We start from the raw sequence: 27395 nt of genomic DNA on the forward strand, positions 1-27395 counted from the left end.
GTGAATGTTCTGGTTTAGGAATTCTTTATTTTGCTGAGTCTGGCCCGATATAAAGCTCTCCATGATCTTCTCAAGGTTAGACTTCCAGGGCAAAACTTGCATAGGTTGGTTTGGTTTTTGGGCTTGATAACCTTGCGGTCTCTGAGGTGCATGATTTTGGATAGGGTTCTGGTTTTTATAGGAAAAATTCGGATGATTCTTCTATCCCGGGTTGTAAGTGTTTGAAAATGAGTTACCTTGGGCGTAATTCACTTGGTCGGTGTTCAGGTCGTTCAAAAGGTTACACTCCGCTGATTCATGTCCTTTAGATCCACAGAGTTTGCACTATGTGTGCACTACTGTTGCGGTGTTAGCGTTTGTAGACATATGCTCGATCCTAAGGGCTAAAGCGTCCATTTTCGCCTGCATCATGTCTAGATAGCTTACCTCATGTATTCCACCTTGGGTCTCCTTTTTCTCTATTGATGCTCATTCAGTTCCACATTGGTAATGGTTTTGGGCCATATCCTCAATTAGGTCACAAGCTTCGGGATAAGGTTTATTCATCAGCGCGCCACCAGCGGCAGCGTCGATGCTCTTCTTGGTGTTATGATGGAGTCCATTGTAGAAGGTATGGACGATCAGCCATTGTTCTAGGCCATGGTATGAGCATACTCTTTATATCTCTCCCAAGCTTCGAAAAGCGATTCTCCTTGGTTTTGAGTAAATCTAGTTATTTGGTTTCGAAGAACAACAATCTTACTAGGGGGAAATATCTATCAAGGAATACTCTCCTAAGGTCTTCCCAGGTAGTTATTGAATTAGTTGGAAGTGAATCTAACCATAAACGTGCTCTATCCCTGAGGGAGAAAGGAAATAATCTTAAACGGATCGCATCGGGTGAAGCGCCGTTAGATTTAAAGGTGTCGGCTAGTTGGATAAAAACTTTTAAATGTTGATTCGGGTTCTCAGTAGCGAAACCCGTGTATTGGTTCTGTTGCACTAATTGCAACAAAGACGGTTTTAGTTCGAAATTGTTAGCAGGAATAAGGGGGTTTACTATACTCGAACTAGGTTCCTCGTCAGAGGGTTGGGAAAATTCCTTAAGAGGTCTCCTATCGCGATTCTCGGCCATAGCTTTCTTAATTCGGATGAGTAAGAGACGTGTACGAGTATAACATTTGGGTTCCGCTAAAGGATCTACTAAATTTCCGGTACTATGGGTTCTTCGCATTTACCGGCTAATGCATTAGTCTAGACAGTGTAACAACCGGGTACGAAATTTGACGAAGTTGGTCCCCGACAACGGCGCCAAAAACTTTGGTCGTGTTGGATTCGCAAGTGCACGAATAAAGTCAAAGTAATATAAAAGAATATCGATCCCATAGAGACCAATCGTCAATCTATCGATTACTAGCGTTACGGTGTTTATCTAAGGCGGTATAAAAGAGATTGGGTTTGCAAAATAATGGTAAATAATAAATGCAGGTGTCGCATCTCGAAAAATACGATTCCTCGCGATGGTCGCGGAAAAAATTACGTTCGAACAGAGTCGCCACCGAACTTTATTTATCCCAATAAAGGAATAGGAAAATATCGATAAAACCTTTAGGAAATTGAATAATGGTCGTCGCAACCATATTCGGGTTCGGGAGTGGATTACGCAAGAGGAAGGTATTATCACCCCTCACGTCCGTTGTACTCAACGGAAACCTTTTAGTTCAATTTGCGTTTTGAGTGTTAATTTATGTTTGCTTGTCTTATTCGAGTTATAAATATATTGAAAATAGAAATGGATGAGAACCTCAGAAGGGAGAAAGGGGAGGTTTTTTTATTAGTGTGCTCGCGAAGATACAACAATCTCCTGCCTACGTATCCTTATGATATAATAAGGAAATCAGAGCATTCGTAGTTCGGGAAACTACGGTTGGTTGGTGTCTTTTACCGAACAACTGTTTAGATCGCGTACTAAAGGCTAAACGTTGGCTTGTCTACTCTCGGCGGAGGCTTAAGGAGTAATTTGTCGTGCGCATTAGAAAGGATTAACAGTGTTCTTTTTGAAAAGAGTTTTGGTCACACGGGGGTGACAAGTTGTATTAATATGTTGGATGTTTTGATTGGTTGAGATATTTTTTGGTTGGATGACGATTACTTAGATAGTCGAGTAAGACAACTCGTATCCTAATAGTCGGGAAAGGAAATAAAAGAATCTAGTCCACTTTCTTTTTCATCCTTAATTATAGAAGGGATTTAATAATAATTAAGGTGTTTTGAATGGATGATGAATACTCGGATAATCGAGTAAGACAACTCGTATCCTAATAATAGGGAAAGGGAATAGAAGACTCTAGACCTCTTTCTTTTTCACCTGAGTGATTATGAAAATAAGGTTGTATATGGTCGATGTATTTTAGATAACCGACAAGTACTTGAATGGCTGAGTAAGACAACTCATATCCAAGCATTTGAGGAGAGGAATCGAAGGCTCAAGACCATCTCCCTTTTGATTATGAAATGATTTGATTAATTTATTAATTTACGGAAAAAATGACAATTATTCGAATGACCGAGTAAGAGAACTCGTATTCAAACAATTGAGGAGAGAAGTTGAAGGCTCAAAGTCATCTCCCTTTTCATTTAGCTTACTATGAAAATATTTTGATTAAGTTATATGTTTGTGGAAAAATGATAGTTGTTCGACTAACCGAGTAAGAGAACTCGTATTCGAACAACTGAGGAGAGAAGTTGAAAGCTCAAAGTCACCTCCCTTTTCATTTAACTTGTTGTGAAAGTGTTTTGATTTAATCGGGGTTTGGAAGTTTGTAGAGGAACGACAATTATTTGACTAACCAAGTAAGACAACTTGTATTCAAATAAATCGAGGAGAAAAATTGAAGACTCAAAGTCATCTCCCTTTTCGTTTCTTATTCAAAAAATGATTCGATTTGATTGTGCTTATGTGAATTAGGAATGACGACTATTTGACTAACCGAGTAAAAGAACTCATATTCAAATAACCGAGGAGAGGAATTGAAAACTCAAAGCCATCCCCCTTTTCATTTCCAAAATGAAATGGTATTTGATTGTGATTGGGTATTTTAATTTGATTTGGATAAAATACTCGACATTGGATCGAGGTTTGAATTTGTGTTTGCGGATGAATTAGATTATAGTGAGTGTATCAATCATCTACTCGATTAATTAATAACCGAATGAGTTTCATTGTAAGAAAGCCCAAGAGTAAGCTATGTGAGGTTGATGGTGATGCATAAAAGTGATCGACTTACAAGGGTATGAAAATGGGGCTCGATATTGAATCGAGAAGTAATTGACATTTAAGTAGTTTATGATTTTTGAATCGATGAAATTGAAATGAGTTGATGATGAAGTTGAATAAAATCGAGTTTGAGGATGGTTTGAAATTGTAATAATGAAAAAAATGATCAATATTTAATTATTAAAATTAATTTATTAAAATTCAGTTAAATCAATTCATTAAGTCAATTAAGATTAATTATCAAAATTATTTAACTAAATCAAATAATTAAATAATTAAATTAATTAAAATTAATTAAAATTAATTAAAATTAATTAAAATTAATTAAAATTAATTAAAATTAATTAAAATTAATTAAAATTAATTAAAATTAATTAAAATTAATTAATCAAAATTAAACTAATTAAGAAAATTTTAATCAATTAATTAACTTAATTGGAAGAGAAAGAAAAAAAGTCAATTAATGCGTTCAAGCCCATTGACGGTTTAAGCATACATCTTTCAAAAATTTGAAGTGATGTTGGGTAAATACTTCAGTCAATAATACCTTATTCGTATCCTTGATATTTAGCAAGGCTTGAGTTTGGGCTGCTATATCTTGAACAGATATTGGTTCAGACTTTGCGTCCTTTATCGCCCCGACCTTCAAAGACACAACTCTATTTTCAGGTTTTGAAACACCATTCGCTGTTGATTTCCCAACCTTTAGTAATACCTTTTGATGTTATGCCTATAGAAGTTAACCTAGCTAACTCGAATGACTCTTGAAAAACTCCATATGGTTTGAGCTTCTCAAGAACAAGTGCCAGAGCTGGTCCATGAATGTCTTTGACTACCTTTTCAATCATTTCATGCCCACTAACTCTTAGTATCCCAGTAATACAAGTTTCTGTTGCCTTGCGAACACCAAAGGATTTATCTGCCATTGCAGACTAGGCTGGCATCAGCAGTTGTGCATCTTTAGCAAAACTACTTAACCCAAATAGTTGCCTAGATGGCCAATCAAAAGATCCTTACGCTCTTCCGCACCTAATTCGGAACAAACTGCAGGATCTTCTTTCTCCGCTAATACTCAAACTAATCCAAAGGAGCATTTCAAAGCAATTTTTACTAGAAGCGGTAGAGAGTTGACAAGTAAAAAAGGTGAGGAAATTACAGTTGAGAATGATATGGATGCTGTGCTGGAAAATGAGGATGTGGCTTGTGGGAAGAAGAAAGTGGTAGAAACTGCTCAGTTCGCGCCGCGATCTCCCTTCGCGCCGCGAAAACGGCAGAACCAACAACTGATGGAAGAGCAGCGGTGTGAAGCGGAAATGAATAAGGAAATCGAACCAAGAAATAAGAAAAAAGGAGACAAAGGAGTGAATGTCATTCCAGTTCAACATCTACCATATCCGCACGCACCATCAAAGAAGGATAACGCTAGACACTATGCACGGTTTATGGACATCTTCAAGCAGCTTCAAATCAACATTCCATTTGCTGATGCATTAGAACAAATGCCACGGTATGCCAAGTTCATGAAGGACATTCTTACAAAGAAAAGGAGACACGTGGAAGACGAGACCATACTGCTTGATGCACGGTGTAGTGCTATCATCCAAAAGACTCTCCCAAGGAAGGAATCCGATCCGGGCCGGGTTGTTCTACCGGTGACCATTGGAAGCACATACACTGGAAATGGTTTGATTGACTTGGGCTCTAGTATAAATTTAATCCCTCTCTCCATTGTTAAAAGATTAGGGAATGTTGAGATTAAATCGACGAGAATGACTTTACAACTAGCCGACAAGTCTACCACTTTACCATACGGAATTGCTAAAGACATGTTAGTGAAGGTGGACAAATTCTTGTTTCCGGTAGATTTCGTAATAGTGGAGATGGATGAGGACCGTGATGTGCCCCTAATTCTTGGAAGACCTTTTATGAAAACAGCTCGGATGATGATTGACGTAGATGATGGACTAATGAAGGTGAGAGTACAAGATGAAGAGGTGACCTTTAATCTTTTTAAAGCTATGAAGCATCCACATGACAAACATGATTCATTCCGAAATGATGCAATTGAAGAAAAATACCATGATGGAAAGGCCAGTCGCAAGGAGTTTCATGTCGGACAAATGGTACTGCTTTTCAAATCAAGGTTCAAGTTATTACCGGGTAAGCTGAAGCCAAAAGGGTCAGGACCGTTCGTTGTCAAGGAAGTACGAAATTATGGAGCCATTGTAATCGAGGATCCAAAGTCACAAGAGAGTTGGACCGTAAATGGTCAAAGACTCAAAGTTTACCATGGTGGCGACATAAATCGTGATGTGGATGTCGTGTCTCTATTTAAACCGGGCTAATCAGTGGACCGTCAAGCTCAAACGACGTTAAACAAAGCGCTTGTTGGGAGGCAACCCAACGTTGTAAGTCTGTATTTTAATTTTTTTTTCTGCTGTGTGAGTTTTTGCTGTGTTAAATTTTGAAAAAAATTGGGTTCTGGTTTTTACAGTTTGCCCCGCGAACAAAGTTCGCCCCGCGAACTGCATGACAGGACCAGTTCGCCCCGCGAACAGTAAATAACAGAACTAATTTTTTTTGAAATTTCCTTCAGTTCGCCCCGCGAACAAAGTTCGCCCCGCGAACTGAAAAAAAAAAAAAAAAAACTTTTGTTTTATGTCATTTTCGTTTCATTCCTATTTTCACGAACTTAGGAGATTCTTTCAACAACCTCGCTACTCCACATCCAAACCTCCAAATTTCAAAACTTCCCCTTTCCATTCCTTTCTTAAGAGGATTTTGTTGATTATGCTAAGTGGCCTGAGGGCAGGCCAAAAATTTTGGGGGGGTGCAGGAGGTGACCATGGCGATGAGTTGAAGGAAGATTGAGGAGTTTGTTGAATTTTAGAGTGTGTCTTGATAATTGCATGAATACTTTTTGAAATTTAAGTGTGTTTTAATCAAATATTGGTTTGCCAACATTTTTGTTTAATTGTTCTTACTCATAAGTCAAGCTTTAAGCAACCGAGAAATGATCGCAAAGAAAGAAGCATAGGACACTTCGAGTGGTGATGATAAGAATTAGTGTCGGCATTTCAAGGTACACTTTATCGCTTTCTAGACTTAACATGAGTAGTTTGATGGTGTGTGCAAATTCCATGTCATAAATTAATTGAAGTATATGTCATTTTTGAATCAAAATAGGACTTAGCCAGTTGTGAGGAGACTTTCCATTGTACACTAAAAAGCGGGAAACCGAGCATTGTTTTAACTCATTCTTATCATGCTAAATCATGCATCAATCCATTTTTGTGTGAAATTTTTGAAAATGATAGAGGCATTGTTTGTGAGAAAAACCACTTGACCAAAAAGTTTGAATCAACTAACCTTGTGAGGAATAATCCTTAGTTAACCCCCTTTGAGCTTAATTTAGGATTCATTTGATTGATCATTGTAAAATCAATTGAAAATTGTGGAATAAATGAATCCTAATTTCTTTTGTATCAGTTGAAACCTCAAACCGAGTTGTTTGCAAAATTTTGCCTTTTGCTTATGTCTAAGTAGGGAGCATTATTGAATAAATTTGGTTTTGGAATCTAAAGTTGGGGAGAGTAAAGTGAAAAGTTGATTAGAAACTTGGAAAAGTGAGTTTCTATGAAAGGGTAAAAATATGAAAAGAAACAAGAAAAAGAAATCACCCTTGAAACCATAGAGCATAGAAAAAATTAGAAAAAGAAAAGCAAAGGAAATGCTCATGGTTGTGTGGATTTGAAAAGAAAAAGAAAAAGAAAAAGATAGGGCTCAAAGAAAGGGAAATTGTGTAGAGTGAATCTTTGGGAATGCTCCCTTAGGATAGGCAATTTGGTTGAATTGTCTTAATCATATCCTTTCTTGTAACCTAAGCCACATTACAACCTTTGAAAGACCTCTTGATTCTCATTTTTCACATGATTTGGTACTTGTTGTGATAACCGCATGATTTGAGTTGTTGTTGATTTAATTGCTTGGATGAGTGAAAGTAACCCTTCATGTTATTCATCATTATTATGATGTGTGTGTAAGCTTGATTCAATTTTGACATATATGGCTTTGAATTCCTTGGAATGATTTTTGCACTTTACCATTTCCCTTATTCATATTTTGTCTAGAATTGAGATAGGTGAATTGAGAAAATGCCAAACACTTTTGAACCATTTGAATGTTCTTGGTAAATCCTTGTTTCAATCTTTTGTGTCATTGCTTTGATTGTAAGGGTGGAAACTTTTGTTTAGGGACAAACAAAATGCTAAGTTGGGGAGAGTTGTTAGGGACCAATTAGTACTACTTTTTATACCATTTTATTGGTCCCTTTTACCAAGTTTTGATGTAATTACACACTTTTATTCTCACTATTTTGTATAAATGCAATTAGGTTTAATTTATTTTGATTTGAATAGTTATTTCACATATTTGTTAGTTTTGTAGAATTTTTGGATGAGAAAGCTTTGGATTGCAGCATCATAATATGGAAGATTTTGGATGAAGCTTGCAAAATAAGGAAACTGAGGCAGCTTCAGTTCGCCCCGCGAACAAAGTTCGCCCCGCGAACTGCATGACAGGACCAGTTCGCCCCGCGAACAAAGTTCGCCCCGTGAACCCTGCGAATCCAGCAAACTGATTTTTGGGTCAAAAGTGCTGTTTTGAAGGCCAGCTGTTTTTGCCATTTTGGGTCTGCCTTGGAATTGCTTTTCTGCATTGTATGACAATGTCCAATTAGGGAAATGTCAACCTTTTTGGTAGAGACAAAATAGTTTAACCTAGGTATTGAAACATTATCATTCATACATTGTGCTGTAGAGCTTTTGTAATAGAGAAAAACAGAGTTTTTCTTCAAAAACCTTCTGCTTTGTAACAATGGTGATGAGGAGCTAAACTCCCTTTTGTCAAGATTGGAGGTAGTAGCTATTCTCATCTATCTATGTATTCACTTTGATTTATATATGAGATAGAGATTGTTGATGTATTGATTACTGTTTTTGCTTTAAGTTGAAAACCAGATTTGAGTAGTTGTCGAGAGAGATTACTCGAGTTTAGACATAAAACAGATTTTCAAGTAGTGAATAAGTTGTAGAGATAGATTTATTCATTACTATTCTTTGATATTGAACATTAAAGGTTGCTATATTGATAGTTAGGTGGAGAGATCGTCTAAGGATCAATATAGTAACTATCACGATATCATTTAGACATAAATGACTTTGAGAGGATATTTGAACATCATCAATAATCTTGAATCTAATTATTTATCATAGGGAATCATAGATATTTGAAATAGTGAACTCCAATCTTGCCAAGCTTTTATATTTGACTAAACCACTTTATAGTCTTTGTTAACTTTCACTTACAAAATATTTCTCCAAACAAAACAACCCTGTTACTTTCTAACTTATAACATTTGAATTATAGAACGGCGGTAATATTACCCAATCTCTGTGGATACGATACAAAAATATTTGCCAAAGATATACTCTTTCAACAGGTAACAGATAGCTGCATGGTCTGTATAGACTATAATCTTAGATCCTACAAGATAAGACCTAAATTTATCGATTGCAAAAGCTACAGCTAGGAGTTCATTCTATGTTGTTGTATAATTTAATTGAGCGGCGTCTAGGGTTCTACTAGCGTAATATATTACGTGTAGTTTCTTATCTTTTCTTTTCCCTAAAACAACTCATATAGTGAAATTGCTAGCATCACACATTATTTCGAAGGGTTTAGTCCAATCCGGGGTTTGTAGAATGGGTGCTGGAATTAACGCTTGCTTTAAACGGTTAAAGGCCTCGATGCATTTCTCATTGAAAATGAATTCAATGTCTTTTATCAGGAGGTCGGTTAGGGGTTTTGTTATTTTAGAGAAGTCTTTTATGAAGCGTCAGTAGAAACCGGTGTGTCCAAGGAAACTACGGGCTTCTCTAACTGTCTTAGGAGGGTTAAGGTTTTCTGTAACTTCTATATTTGCTTTATCGACCTCAATGCCTCTTACAAGATATTATATGTCCTAAGACTATGCCTTCTTTAACCATAAAGTGACACTTCTCCCAGTTTAACACAAGGTTAACTTCTACGCATCTCTCTAAGATTTTCTCAAGGTTAAAAAGACAGTCTTCAAAGTCTAATCCACACACCGAGAAGTCGTCCATGAATACTTCCATGATTCTGTTGAGATAATTCATGAAGATTGACATCATACAACGTTGGAAAGTAGCTGGCGCATTGCAGAGTCCAAACGACATTCGTCTGTAAGCAAACGTTCCGTAAGGACAGGTAAAGGTTGTTTTATCTTGATCCTCGGGGTGAATGGGTATTTGGAAAAATCCAGAATATCCATCAAGATAACAAAAGTAAGAGTGTCTGGCAACACGCTCAAGCATTTGATCTTCGAATGGAAGGGGGAAATGGTCTTTCCTAGTTGCCTTATTGAGCTTCCTATAATCTATGCACATACGCCATCCGCCTTCTATGCGTTAGTGACATTCTCTCCCTTTTCGTTCTACACAACTGTGATGCCTCCCTTCTTGGGTACCACATGTACATGACTTACCCACTTATTATCAGAAATTTGATAGATTATACCAACTTCCAGTAGTTTAAGGACTTCCTTTTTTACTACCTCACTCATTACAGGGTTGATTCGTCTCTGATGTTCTATGGAAGGTTTTGAATCCTCCTCTAGCGATATCCTAAGCATACACACGGATGGGCTAATACCTTTTAAATCAGAGATGTTGTACCCTAAGGCAGAGGGGTATCTTCTTAAAACATTCAAGAGTCAATTCGTCTCGTCTTGGTTTAAGGTGGCACTAACTATTACTGGGCGGTTCATTTCTTCATCCAAAAACTCATATCTTAGGTTCTTGGGGAGTTCCTTAAGTTCTTGGGTTGGTTTTTGAGAATTAGGTGAATGTTCTGGAGTAAGATCCAAACATTCGTTAGGTTCCGTTTCCTCTATCTCGTCATCCTTTTCATTCGGGCTTGAAAATGGTTCGATCTTAGGTTCTCCTTGATCAAATTTTCTTATGCACTCATCTATGATATCGATCGCATAACATTCGTCTTCTAGAATTGGTGCCATCAGGAATTTTGAAAGAATGAACTCGATCTTTTCGTCCCCTACTTCGAAGGTTAATTTCCCTCTTTTGACATCTATTATAGCTCCGACTATTGATAAGAATGGTCTACCTAAAAGGATAGGGATATATTCGTCTTCTTTGATATCCATGACCACAAAGTCTGTTGGGATATAAAGTTGACCGATCCTGACTGGAATGTCTTCTAAAATGCCTACAGGATACTTAATAGACCTATCGGCTAATTGAAGGGACATCTTAGTTGGTTGTAATTCTCCTAGGTTTAACCTTTTACATACAGCTAAGGGCATCAAACTTACACTAGCTCCTAAGTCTAGGAAAGCTTTGTCGATCACATGACTCCATAAAATGCAAGGTATAGAAAAACTACCAGGGTCTTTCTCCTTCTTAGCAAGTTTATCCTCGGAAATAAAGTTGCATTCCAAGGGTTTTGGATCGTCAAGCCTACGCTTGTTGGTTAAGATATCTTTGAGAAATTTGGCGTAAGACGGAATTTGGGTGATACTTCGGTGAAAGGAATCTCTACATGAAGCTTCTCTATTACTTTTATAAATCTTTTGTATTGGTTATTGACTTTAGTTTGTTTAAGTCTTTGCGGATATGGGATTGGTGGTTTGTACGGGGGTGGTGGTTTGTAAGTTTTATCCTTGGCTTCACCTTCTTGGTTGGTTTGTTTCTCAGGTTCCTCCAGTTCTTCTTATTGGTTGGTAGGTACATTTTCTTTAGAAGTTTTGGTCTCTCTCATCACTGGGTTCTGAGGCCCTTCGTAAGCAGTTCCACTTCGTAATGAGATAGCGTTAGCTTGCCCTCGAGGGTTTGGTTGAGGTTGTCCAGGGAATTGTCCTCCATGTGTAGTTTGTGGGGCTTGGTTTTGTGCTACCTATGAGATATGGGTTTCAAGCATCTTGTTGTGAGTGATTATCTAATCAACCTTGGTTCCTAATTATGTTATAAGTTCGTTTATGTGAATGTTCTGGTTTAGGAATTCTTTATTTTGCTGAGTCTGGCCCGATATAAAGCTCTCCATGATCTTCTCAAGGTTAGACTTCCAGGGCAAAACTTGCATAGGTTGGTTTGGTTTTTGGGCTTGATAACCTTGCGGTCTCTGAGGTGCATGATTTTGGATAGGGTTCTGGTTTTTATAGGAAAAATTCGGATGATTCTTCTATCCCGGGTTGTAAGTGTTTGAAAATGAGTTACCTTGGGCGTAATTCACTTGGTCGGTGTTCAGGTCGTTCAAAAGGTTACACTCCGCTGATTCATGTCCTTTAGATCCACAGAGTTTGCACTATGTGTGCACTACTGTTGCGGTGTTAGCGTTTGTAGACATATGCTCGATCCTAAGGGCTAAAGCGTCCATTTTCGCCTGCATCATGTCTAGATAGCTTACCTCATGTATTCCACCTTGGGTCTCCTTTTTCTCTATTGATGCTCATTCAGTTCCACATTGGTAATGGTTTTGGGCCATATCCTCAATTAGGTCACAAGCTTCGGGATAAGGTTTATTCATCAGCGCGCCACCAGCGGCAGCGTCGATGCTCTTCTTGGTGTTATGATGGAGTCCATTGTAGAAGGTATGGACGATCAGCCATTGTTCTAGGCCATGGTATGAGCATACTCTTTATATCTCTCCCAAGCTTCGAAAAGCGATTCTCCTTGGTTTTGAGTAAATCTAGTTATTTGGTTTCGAAGAACAACAATCTTACTAGGGGGAAATATCTATCAAGGAATACTCTCCTAAGGTCTTCCCAGGTAGTTATTGAATTAGTTGGAAGTGAATCTAACCATAAACGTGCTCTATCCCTGAGGGAGAAAGGAAATAATCTTAAACGGATCGCATCGGGTGAAGCGCCGTTAGATTTAAAGGTGTCGGCTAGTTGGATAAAAACTTTTAAATGTTGATTCGGGTTCTCAGTAGCGAAACCCGTGTATTGGTTCTGTTGCACTAATTGCAACAAAGACGGTTTTAGTTCGAAATTGTTAGCAGGAATAAGGGGGTTTACTATACTCGAACTAGGTTCCTCGTCAGAGGGTTGGGAAAATTCCTTAAGAGGTCTCCTATCGCGATTCTCGGCCATAGCTTTCTTAATTCGGATGAGTAAGAGACGTGTACGAGTATAACATTCGGGTTCCGCTAAAGGATCTACTAAATTTCCGGTACTATGGGTTCTTCGCATTTACCGGCTAATGCATTAGTCTAGACAGTGTAACAACCGGGTACGAAATTTGACGAAGTTGGTCCCCGACAACGGCGCCAAAAACTTTGGTCGTGTTGGATTCGCAAGTGCACGAATAAAGTCAAAGTAATATAAAAGAATATCGATCCCATAGAGACCAATCGTCAATCTATCGATTACTAGCGTTACGGTGTTTATCTAAGGCGGTATAAAAGAGATTGGGTTTGCAAAATAATGGTAAATAATAAATGCAGGTGTCGCATCTCGAAAAATACGATTCCTCGCGATGGTCGCGGAAAAAATTACGTTCGAACAGAGTCGCCACCGAACTTTATTTATCCCAATGAAGGAATAGGAAAATATCGATAAAACCTTTAGGAAATTGAATAATGGTCGTCGCAACCATATTCGGGTTCGGGAGTGGATTACGCAAGAGGAAGGTATTATCACCCCTCACGTCCGTTGTACTCAACGGAAACCTTTTAGTTCAATTTGCGTTTTGAGTGTTAATTTATGTTTGCTTGTCTTATTCGAGTTATAAATATATTGAAAATAGAAATGGATGAGAACCTCAGAAGGGAGAAAGGGGAGGTTTTTTTATTAGTGTGCTCGCGAAGATACAACAATCTCCTGCCTACGTATCCTTATGATATAATAAGGAAATCAGAGCATTCGTAGTTCGGGAAACTACGGTTGGTTGGTGTCTTTTACCGAACAACTGTTTAGATCGCGTACTAAAGGCTAAACGTTGGCTTGTCTACTCTCGGCGGAGGCTTAAGGAGTAATTTGTCGTGCGCATTAGAAAGGATTAACAGTGTTCTTTTTTAAAAGAGTTTTGGTCACACGGGGGTGACAAGTTGTATTAATATGTTGGATGTTTTGATTGGTTGAGATGTTTTTTGGTTGGATGACGATTACTCAGATAGTCGAGTAAGACAACTCGTATCCTAATAGTCGGGAAAGGAAATAAAATAATCTAGTCCACTTTCTTTTTCATCCTTAATTATAGAAGGGATTTAATAATAATTAAGGTGTTTTGAATGGATGACGAATACTCGGATAATCGAGTAAGACAACTCGTATCCTAATAATAGGGAAAGGGAATAGAAGACTCTAGACCTCTTTCTTTTTCACCTGAGTGATTATGAAAATAAGGTTGTATATGGTCGATGTATTTTAGATAACCGACAAGTACTTGAATGGCTGAGTAAGACAACTCATATCCAAGCATTTGAGGAGAGGAATCGAAGGCTCAAGACCATCTCCCTTTTGATTATGAAATGATTTGATTAATTTATTAATTTACGGAAAAAATGACAATTATTCGAATGACCGAGTAAGAGAACTCGTATTCAAACAATTGAGGAGAGAAGTTGAAGGCTCAAAGTCATCTCCCTTTTCATTTAGCTTACTATGAAAATATTTTGATTAAGTTATATGTTTGTGGAAAAATGATAGTTGTTCGACTAACCGAGTAAGAGAACTCGTATTCGAACAACTGAGGAGAGAAGTTGAAAGCTCAAAGTCACCTCCCTTTTCATTTAACTTGTTGTGAAAGTGTTTTGATTTAATCGGGGTTTGGAAGTTTGTAGAGGAACGACAATTATTTGACTAACCAAGTAAGACAACTTGTATTCAAATAAATCGAGGAGAAAAATTGAAGACTCAAAGTCATCTCCCTTTTCGTTTCTTATTCAAAAAATGATTCGATTTGATTGTGCTTAGGTGAATTAGGAATGACGACTATTTGACTAACCGAGTAAAAGAACTCATATTCAAATAACCGAGGAGAGGAATTGAAAACTCAAAGCCATCCCCCTTTTCATTTCCAAAATGAAATGGTATTTGATTGTGATTGGGTATTTTAATTTGATTTGGATAAAATACTCGACATTGGATCGAGGTTTGAATTTGTGTTTGCGGATGAATTAGATTATAGTGAGTGTATCAATCATCTACTCGATTAATTAATAACCGAATGGGTTTCATTGTAAGAAAGCCCAAGAGTAAGCTATGTGAGGTTGATGGTGATGCATAAAAGTGATCGACTTACAAGGGTATGAAAATGGGGCTCGATATTGAATCGAGAAGTAATTGACATTTAAGTAGTTTATGATTTTTGAATCGATGAAATTGAAATGAGTTGATGATGAAGTTGAATAAAATCGAGTTTGAGGATGGTTTGAAATTGTAATAATGAAAAAAATGATCAATATTTAATTATTAAAATTAATTTATTAAAATTCAGTTAAATCAATTCATTAAGTCAATTAAGATTAATTATCAAAATTATTTAACTAAATCAAATAATTAAATAATTAAATTAATTAAAACTAATTAAAATTAATTAAAATTAATTAAAATTAATTAAAATTAATTAAAATTAATTAAAATTAATTAAAATTAATTAAAATTAATTAAAATTAATTAAAATTAATTAATCAAAATTAAACTAATTAAGAAAATTTTTAATCAATTAATTAACTTAATTGGAAGAGAAAGAAAAAAAGTCAATTAATGCGTTCAAGCCCATTGACGGTTTAAGCATACATCTTTCAAAAATTTGAAGTGATGTTGGGTAAATACTTCAGTCAATAATACCTTATTCGTATCCTTGATATTTAGCAAGGCTTGAGTTTGGGCTGCTATATCTTGAACAGATATTGGTTCAGACTTTGCGTCCTTTATCGCCCCGACCTTCAAAGACACAACTCTATTTTCAGGTTTTGAAACACCATTCGCTGTTGATTTCCCAACCTTTAGTAATACCTTTTGATGTTATGCCTATAGAAGTTAACCTAGCTAACTCGAATGACTCTTGAAAAGCTCCATATGGTTTGAGCTTCTCAAGAACAAGTGCCAGAGCTGGTCCATGAATGTCTTTGACTACCTTTTCAATCATTTCATGCCCACTAACTCTTAGTATCCCAGTAATACAAGTTTCTGTTGCCTTGCGAACACCAAAGGATTTATCTGCCATTGCAGACTAGGCTGGCATCAGCAGTTGTGCATCTTTAGCAAAACTACTTAACCCAAATAGTTGCCTAGATGGCCAATCAAAAGATCCTTACGCTCTTCCGCACCTAATTCGAAATCCACCAAACCAATTGCAACATATGTAACCATTTGATCAAGATGAACAACTGCTATCCAAGAATCTAGAGTATTCAGTACACATTCTCTCATGTGCTTCTTTCTTCTCTGACAAATAGAATGGTAGATCAGAATAACGATAAGTCTCGCTGGGATATGGAACGGACCATCTTTGTGAGCAAAGAGAGGAATGAAATCTGCTTCTTTGTAATGGTAATCTGATGAATCAGATCTGATGGTGGAAATAAGGGAGTGTTGCCTAATTCTAAGTCCAATGTCTCAGAGCAAACCAACAGTCCACACAAAATGTCTTTTTGGGTTTTTTGTTCTTATTATGTACATTAAGGTTAAAAGACCACAAACACAAACAAGTATATACAAACACAATATATTCACAAAGTATGGCTCAAATGACCAAAGTGAAAATGACATTAAAGTAAACAATTTGAATGGTATGAATAATGGCAAATGAATAAAGACTTAAAATTAAAGTGCATAACAGTAAATGGCTTGAAATTAAATGTTAGTTGTTAGTTGATTAGAAGTTAGTATTGCTTTTGCTTTTGTTTTGTTTAAGTCATTCTTTGAAAAACACTCAACCTACTTATCACAAGCTTGTATCCTTGAACCAAGACATCTTCTAAAGGAAGGAAAAAAGGCCAAGTTTCCATACAATACCATGAAAGAGGGGAGACTTGCAATCTCACTTACTAGAATGCTATGCCTTTTGTGTCACAAATTTAGCGCTATGTTAAGCAATCGTAATTGGACTTATGTAGAAGTCACAACTATTTGAGGTCGGGCAATAGAAATTTTAGTGTTAATGCATGTTAGAGACATGGTATTATGAACCATGCTCCTAAAACATACCACACTTAAAAAGAATATGCAAAAGGGTGGACCTAATCTCATCCACACTCATGTTGATTTTTCAATCAACTAACCTTAGGATATGGAGATATCATAGGTCCATGACATGAATGAATAGAGAAGGGTAATGAGATAAAAAGGGAGGGGAAATGGAATCAACACAAATTGGTCAAAGGAGGAATTTTACCAAATTAAAATCATTTATTTATTTTGGGAGATGAAATGTACATTTCATCAATCCCCTAAATCCAATGATTTTAACTCAACAAAGTCAAATCAACCTTGACCAATGCCCAACAACACAAGTCAAACTCAACAAGTCAATATCAAATGCTCAACACAATTTATTTTGCAATTAAACAATTAAAATCAATTAAATAATGCATTAAATTAAATTATGATTTGTCAAATTCCTAAAATTTCATAAAAATACCAAAGAAATGGCCATGAGATTTATCATAGGTCAAACAAGGTCAAAAGACCTTGGAGAAAATATTTCATAATTTTTGGAAACTTAAAAGTATTTTTAAACAATTAAAAATATTCACAAAATCAATTAAATAATGAAAATTATTAATAATGATCCAAAAAATAATTTTCAGAAAATGAAAGAGAAATTTATTTAATTTCTTTTTGGTGAAACTCTCATATTTTTTGGATCAATATTAAAATTAATATGAATTAATGAAAATAGAACAAATAAAATGAAAATCAAATAATCAGAAAAAACGTGGACCACTTGATCTCCCTCATTAATTGAGGTGGCAGATCAAGTGTTCACAAACGCGCAATCCACAATGGTTTTTAGTCAGCGCGCCAAAACAATGGTCATTTACACCAACGCTTAAGATTAAATCATTTCAAATGGATCCTATGGTTCTGAACCTGCCAAATCACCACCGGAGCTACAACTCCGGTCTCCTTCTCCTGTGAGCTTCACCGGACTAATTCAATCACAACCATCACCAAAATAAAAAAAGAAGGCATGATATTAAAGTAAAAATGGCACTGAGCTCGAATCTGGCATCAATTCATCCTAACTCCAAGTATATTGAGAGATACAAGGAGTTAAAATTTGAGGTGCACGACCTGAGTTACTTCGATTTGACCTCAAAGCAACTCAATCTTATTGCATACATTGGTAGGACTTCAGACAACCAAAGATCCAAGAGAATTATGGAAAATTAAGTGAGAATCGAAGAGATGAAAATTTCTGGAAAATACCTTCAATATAGGTCTGAATTTGATTGGTCTTGCTCTTGCTTGTGCTTGATCTTACTCTGAATGATTGAAGGAGTAGATTAGAATGATCAAAAGGCTTTGGATCCCTAGAGATTTGAATCTCAAAATAGTGAGATTCAAACTCAATTTCCAATGAAAATTCTCAGGTTTATCCTCTCAAATGGAAGGGTTTGAAGGTGTGGATTCAAAGCTGGCACGCAGGGTCCCTAATTCTGAGCTTGGAGGGTTCTATTTATAGCCAATTCAATTGATATTTGCACACTTGAAGTGAACTTCCAAAATTAGCAATTTGTGATGCATGGGGTGCATGGGCGTGTATAGGCCTATGAAATGACTCCATCTGACCCATAATTGAGTGTAAGCAAGGCTGAAGTCATGTTGGAATTCTAGGCAATTGTGCATGGCTATTTGAAGTTCAATCTTGCCAAATGATGATGCAATGTTCAAGCCATGCGCAGCGCATTCAAATCTTGTCCAAAACGTATGAAATTGAACTTTTTGGAAAGGTTAGATCAAGAGGAACAACTTTCATGTTGAACACTTTTTCATTTGAAGCTTGTATCATGGTGAATATTGACGTGGAAGTTTGGAAAATCAAACATGTCAAATGTTTTTCTAAGTGTCAAGCCATATGTTCACTTATTCCACCTTGGCTAACGTTTTATCTGAGCTTAAAATGAGAAACATTCCTTCATAAAAGTTGTATATCTCTCAAAGTCTTTCAAAATGGTAACAAATTTGACCTCATTTGGATTTAATATGAAGAAGTTATGCATTTTTGAAGTTGAGGAAAATCACTTATTCAATGGCATTGGTTCAAAATGACCTATAATGTATCCTCATATCACATGCTAATAAAAGTTGAATTAGCTCTTCCTCCAAACATCAAAGTTGAAGTAGACGTATTTAAATGGATTGTGAAACTAGGAAATCTTTCATCTCATAGAAATTGATCAAGTTATGGCCTTGGGAAGTTGACCTCCAAATTAGGGTTTAGACAAAATGACCTATAATCTTTCACCATAAAAAATGACTTTCCAAGCAAAACTAGGTCTTGACCTCAACATGAAAGTTGTTTGGAATGTCATTTTGAGTAACTTTTATATTGGAATGATTTTCTTATGACAAAACATGTAGGAGATAGGATTTAGGGAACCCCAGTTTTGATCAGATGAATTCCTCTGGTCAACCACGATCAACCAACTTACTAGCTTGCAATTATCTTGACTTTTAGGACTCATGGGAGATCATATATGTATAATATGATGAAATTTTAAGTACCCCTTGAAATATTGGATCAAATGTTGAAGAAGCTTGTTGAAGAAATTACACAAGACACCCAGATGAATTAGGGTTTCCAAGGCAAACCAACTCCAAACTCTTGATGATTTCTTAATCAAAATAACATGTGAAGATCATGGGGATCCATATATGATGCCTAGAGCCATTATAGATGATTCTTGATTGAGCTCTTAGTAGTGAGGGTCTTAAACCCTAGATATGAGCTTGATAGATCAAAGGTGAGCATGTGCCATACCAATAAAAGAGTTAGACAAATGAAAAGTCATATTTTTGGTATTTTGGTTAGTAAAATGATAAAAATACAAAGTATGATACAATCAAATCGTGCTTGGTGATTTCTCCCAATATAAACCCAATGAGAGAGGGGTAAAGAGGATGCCAAGGTGTGATCCCAAAATTGCATATGATGAGAATAGCATGAGGGATCTTAGGGTCAAAATTGGGGTCTTACAGCTGCCCCTATTTAAGGACATTCTAACTGAGGAGGTGAAGGTTAAAGTCTTCGTATCGACTCCGTAGAATGGGCTTAAATAACAACATATAGAAACAAATTTTGGTCCCTAAGAGACCTCATGATACATATGATGTGAATGTTAAAATAAATCTTTTAAGGGAAATGTTGCCACAAAGGAAAAGAATCTGAAGAGACCAAAAGTCCGTAGGAGCGTAATGCATTCCGTAAGGAAAACTCACTGGGGAAACAGAGACTCTGAGGGGATAAAAAGGTTGTGCGTAGGCCAGGCTACGACTCAAAACTACTGGGGGATTACGAGGGATTCCATGAAAAATAAATCAATGGAAAGACTCGGTCAGGAAAAAGAACGACATGGGGAAAACGGGTAGATCAGAGCAAAAGCTGAAATTCTCGAGCCAAGCAGGAAAATGGCGATTTCACTAAGGAAATGCGCACTCGCACTCAACTGGGGAAGAAATGATCTTCGACACAGGAGTAACATAAGTATATTATCTATTATCGGTTACTGGGTAAGGGGATAAGAAAATATGACAGGGATAACATCCGTTACCGGTTCGGGTAAACATATTAAGGATGACTCGCTGAGGGCATCCAGGAGGCGTATTCATTACCAGATACTGGGCAAGAATAGACTTGCGGGGGAAAAGTTAAAAATAGGATTTACAACTACCGATTACTGGGCAGAAGACCGAAGGGGAGAGAATATCTGTCACTGATTAAGGTGAAATATCAAGGATAGTCTCAAAAGAAAGAAAATACGTCACCGGTTAAGATGAACATATCAAGGATAAACTTGCCTGGGGTGTTAAGGAGGATACCCGTCATCGGTTAAGATGAACATATCAAGGATAAACCACATAAACAAAGTAGGAATTACATCTATCGAATGCTGGATAGAATACCAGAAAGAGAATATCCGTCACCGGTTAGGATGAACATATCAAGGATAGACTCCGAGGGGAAGAATAGGAATTATATCTATCAGTTACTGGATATAAAACCACAAAGAGGATATCCGTCACCGATTAGGGTGAACATATCAAGGATAAACTCTACAAAGGGGAGAAAAGCAGGATTTATAACTACCAGTTACTGGACAGAAGACCGCAAAGAGAAGGAAACCTGTCATCGGTTAGGATGAGCATATCAAGGATTAACTCTCTGGGGAACAAAAATAGGGATTGCAACTACCTTTTTACTGGATAGAATACCAGAAAGAGAATATCCGTCACCGGTTAAGATGAACATATCAAGGATAAACTCAAAGCTAGGGGAAGAAAACATCTGACATCGGTTAGGATGAACATATCAAGGATATACTTCCTGGGAAACATAAAAACAAAATCCACTGGGGAGAAAAGGGGTTACTCTTGCTTGGTATTGGACAGAGGTAACAAACTGCAAACTAAGAAGAATATTACCAGTTATTAGGTAATAGACTCTTAGATAACCAAAGGCATCTACCTAGGGAAGATCTAGAAAGAAATGGTCAATCAAGACTCAACCCAATGAGGATATAACTCAAGGGGAGTGGTTTCATCCAGGTAATCGTCTGGGGAGGAAACTGAAATAATAATCTTCCACGAGGAAATATCTCAGTGGGGAATATGAGAAAGGTTAAAGTCTTTCTACTTAAGGGAATGACACTCTACAATTGAAAGAGGACAGACACGCCATATCTGCGTGGGGATAAAGTACCACCATAGCAGAGAGTCAAAATAATAATGAATCACAAGGTGCAAAAATGCAATAATGAAGTTATATGGGTGTATATGTATATGTATATGTAGTGATCATGCTGACAAAACAATCGCAAAGGATATAATTGTCGATGATTTGAATCATTAATACAATTCTCGGCCAATCCACAAAAGGGAGAAACAACTGCAGGAGAAGAGATCGAACGCCTCGAAGGCTTGCCCCTGGCCGGGGAAGAAAGGAGAGGATCCGCTGAGGAAACTACTGTCAACTCCGCGGGGAATTTTAGGTCAACACCATATCACATGGGAGACAACCCTGCAGGGGATGAACACAAATGGCTGCTCAGAAACTCTGACTGGGGACGAATCTGATGGCGACTTGTGGCGGTCCATAATTCTGCCAACACCATGCAAATTGCTGCAATAAAATGCCTATAACCCGAGGGAGGATAACAAACATAGTTGGGGATGACGACGGACTTGGTTGGGCAAACAAACAAACATCGGATACTCAAAAGATGTTAGGGATGAAACAGGGATCATGGCAACTACTTAGGGAGAACCAATAAGCTCCAGATTTAGGGCTTACTGCTTTCAAACCGATGTTGATATTCCTCTTGAATGAAATCAATTGCTTAAAGTAATTGCTTTTATATATTTAAGAAAACATGATTATTGTTTTAAAATTTTAAATTTCAAAAATGATCATAATAAAATTTAAATCTATTTGGCTGAATTAAACAAGAGTAGAAACAATTGGATAAAAGCTCAACTTTATTTAATAGAATGGTAGTTTGTAAATGACAAGACTCCATAGATCTTTACAAAATTTGGAAATCGGTAATTTACATGGAAAAGGGCTACATTGAATATAATGATCACTAATCCTTCTACCAACTCTTGATATCCACTGTGCCTTTTGGCGACTGTTGGAGATAGTGAACCAAAATCTAACAATGTGCTCAAGACAAGTCTTCAAAACTGGAGATCAGTAGGATGCAGTTACTTGCCATAAATCCATAATTTTTGCATAAATTTCCCCAAGGTGTGATACCCAATTTATCGGGATAACTCTTTCTGATTTATGTCTCTAACTTTTGCCTGAACCGTCCTTTCGAGTTCAATCCACCGATACACTAATTTTTGCATAAGCCGCCCTTTCAAGTTTTCAACTTAGCGAGATGTTATTTTCTTTTTAGGCGAAGTATTTCTTGACTGCATCTGCATTCACAGGACGAGTGAACTCTTCACCATCCATAGTTGTAAGAATCAAAGCACCGCCTAAAAAGGCTCTCTTGACAACATATGGGCCTTCATAATTAGGAGTCCATTTTCCCCTAAAATCTGGGTTGAAAGATAGAATCTTCTTGAGCACAAGGCCACCTTCTCTGAACACACGAGGTCTGACCTTCTTATCAAAAGCTTTCTTCATTCTCGGCTGGTACAACTGACCACGACACATGACAGTCAACCTCTTCTCTTCTATTAAATTCAGCTGATCAAACCTGGTCTGACACCATTCATCCTCAGTCAACTTGGCTTCCATGAGCACACACAGTGATGGGATCTCAACTTCTACTGGAAGCACAACTTCCATGCCATAAACAAGTGAGAAAGGGGTTACCCCTGTTGAAGTGCGGATGGATGTACGATACCCGTGCAAAGCAAATGGGAGCATCTCATGCCAATCCTTGTACGTCACAACCATCTTCTGGATGATCTTCTTGATGTTCTTGTTTGCAACTTCAACAACCCCATTCATCTTAGGTCTGTAGGGAGAAGAATTATGATGTGCAATCTTGAAGTCTTTGCAAATAGCTTCCACCATATTGTTATTCAAGTTCGAACCATTATTAGTAATGATCTTACTTGGCACACCATAACGGCATATGATCTGATTCTTGATAAACCTCACAACAACATGCTTAGTTACATTCGCACACGATGTCGCTTCATCCCACTTTATGAAGTACTTAATAGCCACCAAAATGAAACGATGTCCATTTGACACTTTGGGCTCAATCATGCCAATCATATCAATTCCCCACATGGAGAAGGGCCATAGGGAGGAAATGACGTTCCACAGTGTCGGGGGAACATGAATCTTATCTGCATAAATTTGACACTTGTGGCATTTCTTCACAAACTTGCAATAGTCAGATTCCATTGTCAGCCAATAGTAACATGCTCGCAACATCTTCTTTGCCACTGCATGTCCATTGGAATGAGTACGAAAGGAACCTTCATGGACTTCAGTCATCAATAGGTCTGCTTCGTGTATATCCACGCATATGAGCAGAACCATATCGAAATTTCTCTTGTACAATACATCACCATTCAGGTAGAAGTTGCCGGCTAATCTTCTCAAAGTCTTCTTATCTTTCAAAGATGCCCCAGTAAGGTAAATATGACTTTGGAGGAAAATTTGATGTCAAAATACCATGGCTTCTCATCTTTGACTTCTTCAACAACAAACACATGAGCTGGCATATCAAGACGCACAGTCAGATTGGGAACTTCATTCCAAAACTTCACCATAATCATTGAAGCCAACGTTGCAAGAGCATCTGCCACCCGATTTTCATCTCGAGGGATATGATGAAACTCAACCTTTGTAAATAAAGTTGAAATCCTCCTCGCATAGTCTATATATGGTATCAAACCGGGTTGATTCATCTCCCATTCAACTTTGATTAGATTATTGGGATATTTTGATTTTGGAGAAGTGAATTTGTGACAAAATATTATGCAGATGGACAATTATATTGTTTATTTATGTTTTTTGTGATTACCATTTTCAGAATAAAGTAAAAACTAAAACGCCATAGATGTGGATGAATATAATTATATTTTATTAATGATCAGATTTGAAAATGGCCAAACAATGTTCACTTCTCCCTTAGGCATAGGAGAAGGATTTTCAAAACAAATAAAAGCAATTACTTAGATTGATGCATAATAACAGGAATATCAACAGCAGTCCAATTGTTGCAAGCCTTTCCATGCATCACAAAATTGGTGCAGTCTTCCTCTTCGTCGTCCTCTAGCACAACAACTAAGTGTTGCTCATTGCCATGAATGAACCCTCCATTACGGAAGCTGAGTTGCATACCCCCTGATCTAGTAGCTGACGAACCTTGTTGAAAACCCAGACCGATTCTATTCTTGTTATCGGAGACCTCTACCATTCGTCCCCACTGATCAACATTTCCTTCTTCAACAATCTTCCTTGCATCTTTGAATGAGGACATAGGTTCCCCAACTCTCTTCTCAGCAACAATAGACAAGGCTTGGAACGGAGTTCCAACCTCATCCTCAACTTCAACATAAGAGAAAGATGACATGTGGCTAACCAACAGTGCCTTCTCTCCGCCAACAATGACTAACTTCCCATTCTTGACAAACTTGAACTTCTGATGCAATGTGGAGGTAACGACTCCTTCCTCATGAATCCATGGCCTTCCCAACAAACAACTGTAGGCCGGGTGGATATCCATTACTTGAAAAATAATCTGGAAGTCACTCTGACCTATCTTCACTGGAAGGCCCACTTCACCAATCACCGTCTTGCGCAAACCGTCAAAGGCCTTGACAATCACACCACTATATCTCATAGGTGCTCCTTGGTATGACAACTTTGATAAGGTTGACTTCGACAACATATTCAGCAAGGACCCGGTGTCAACTAGTACATTAGATAAAGCGTCATCTTTGCAATTCATGGAGATATGCAGGGCCAAGTTATGATTCCTATCCTCAGGGAGTTCCTCATCACAAAAACTGAGATTATTACAGGAAGTGATGTTAGATACAATATGATCAAACTGATCCACCGTAACATCATGTTCCACGAAAGCTTGCTCTAGAACTCTTTGATGTGCTTCGGAATTCATTAGCAGAGACAGTACTGAAATTTTTGAGGGGGTTTGGAGCAACTGATCCACCACGTTGAACTCACTTTTCTTTATCAATCGAAGTACCTCATCATCATCGTTAGTCTTCAAATTCCTGGATTCACCAGACTGACGCTTTGGAGCACTAACTGGGTCTACTGTAGTCACTACCACCTTCTTACCGACTGAACAATCTTCTACATCTTTTGGGAACACCGGCCCAAACACTCGACCAATGCGAGTCACCTTAGTAACATAAGAAATGCTTACGACAAAACTGGTTGTAGGTAATGGAACCTCTTGACCATCTTTCACCATAGTTGCATTATACTGATAAGGAACAGCTTTATCGGATGTGTACGGGACTGGACCAGCCAACTGTATAACCAACAGCGATACCGATCTCTTACTGATACTATTACTATTGCTGCTATCAAATGAAATCACAACTCTCTCTGGTGTCTTGAACACTAGCACTATTACATTGACATCATCATTTATGTGATGGGATTGAACAATCTAGATCAAGCCTTCATCCATCAACCGCTGGATGTCCCTCTTCACAATCGTACAACCTCTAAGATTAACACTGCAGATAGCACAACCATCATGGTCATGCTCACAATCGCTCACAAAAAATATATCCTTGTGCATCGTCACCAAGGACCTTCTAATGAAGCGTACATCGAATACCTTGAACTCCCCTGGACAACTGTCCACCATATTAATAGATGAATTTCCATGGGTAGGTAGTGGGTTAACTTTCACATTGGGTGCACGGTCCCAAAGGACACCATTCCTTTTTTTACCAGCTTCTGAACTTCATATTTGAGAGGGTAGCAGTTCTCAATATCGTGTCTGGGAGCTTCTCGATGAAAAGCATAATGGAGTTCCGGTTTGTACCACCATGGAAGTGGTTCGGGGATTTGCGGAGGATTTCTTGGTTGTAGCAGGTTCTTGAGAACCAATGATGGATATAGTTCTGCCTATTTCATAGGAATAGGGTTGAAAGAGACCTTCTTCCTCTCAAAACTTTGTTGCTAATGATTGTTGGTATTGTTGTTGTTTTAGGTGTTTGTACATTGCGGTGTTTGTTGTTGTTGACGTTGTTGTTGTTGAATTGGTGTTGATTGGTTTGCTGAAAATACAGGAATTACGGAAGACACTTGATGATGTTGTTGACTGGGTGGTTGACTTCTTCTGATCTGAGGCCTCCTCTGCCTCCCACATGAAATTGCATTGGCTTCACTGTCCTTCTTCTTACCAAAAATGCCGATGTACCTCTTGATGGATGATACCTCCTCTCTAGACAACCGTCCTTCTTGGACACCTTCTTCGAGCCTCATCCCCATGTTTACCATCTTGGTAAAATCACTGGGGGCACTGGAAATCAGCCGCTCATAGTAAAATGAGCTCAGGGTCTTCAGAAATTTTTTGGTCATCTCCTTTTCCTCTAAAGGAGGGGTAATCTGAGTAGCAAGCTCCCTTCATCTCTGAGCATACTCCTTAAATGTCTCCTTGTCTTTCTGAGACAATGATCTCAACTGATCTTGGTCGGGAGCCATATCAACATTATACTTATAACGCTTCACAAATGCTTCGCCCAAATCGTTGAACGTGCGGATACTCGCACTATCCAACCCCATGTACCATATCAACGCAACACCTTCCAAACTGTCTTGAAAGTAATGGATCAATAACTTATCATTATCTATTTGCGTAGACATCTTGCGGGCGTACATCACCAAATGGCTGAGTGGACATGTGTTCCCTTTGTATTTTTCAAAGCCAGGCACTTTGAACTTCACTGGAATCTTCACATTCGACACTAGACACAACTCGGCAGCACTCTTCCTAAATAGGTCTTTACCTCTCAAAGTTTTCAACTCCTTGCTGTAGCACCTCAAATTTGCACCTATCATTGTACATACATTTTCATATTAGGTCATAGCATATCATGGTCCATTGCATAGCATTTGCATTGTTCACAGTTGCCTCAAGAGCAAGCAATCAAGAATTAGGTCAAACTAATCTCCTGATCAGTCAACCAAGCAAGCAAAGGAATTTCTCACTGAACCAAGGCCTTGGAGTTTGTCCAACAAGTTCACATGGCTTGGAGGTTTATTTGTAGTATTTTGGTCAAGGGTTGAAGACTTGGAGATCATCAGTTCATACATAGACAGTCAAAAGTCAAAGAAAGTCAACTGTCAGTCAAAGCAGTGGATGGTGGCCATTATTGTGGAATTTGGGCACCATGGTCAATGATCAAGAGTTC

General features: G+C 37.7%; 2 non-coding genes across 2 annotated transcripts; both read left to right on the forward strand.

Moving 5' to 3' along the window:
• Positions 1 to 629: 629 nt before the first annotated feature.
• Positions 630 to 731, forward strand: LOC127134117 (small nucleolar RNA R71). The gene has a single exon (XR_007807885.1). It is a non-coding gene; the product is annotated as a small nucleolar RNA R71 (small nucleolar RNA).
• Positions 732 to 11961: 11230 nt separating this feature from the next.
• On the forward strand, positions 11962 to 12063 carry LOC127134118 (small nucleolar RNA R71). The gene has a single exon (XR_007807886.1). It is a non-coding gene; the product is annotated as a small nucleolar RNA R71 (small nucleolar RNA).
• The last annotated feature ends 15332 nt before the right edge of the window (positions 12064 to 27395 follow it).

Source organism: Lathyrus oleraceus, chromosome 3 (assembly GCF_024323335.1).
Source record: "Lathyrus oleraceus cultivar Zhongwan6 chromosome 3, CAAS_Psat_ZW6_1.0, whole genome shotgun sequence".
NCBI classification, from domain to species: Eukaryota; Viridiplantae; Streptophyta; class Magnoliopsida; order Fabales; family Fabaceae; genus Lathyrus; species Lathyrus oleraceus.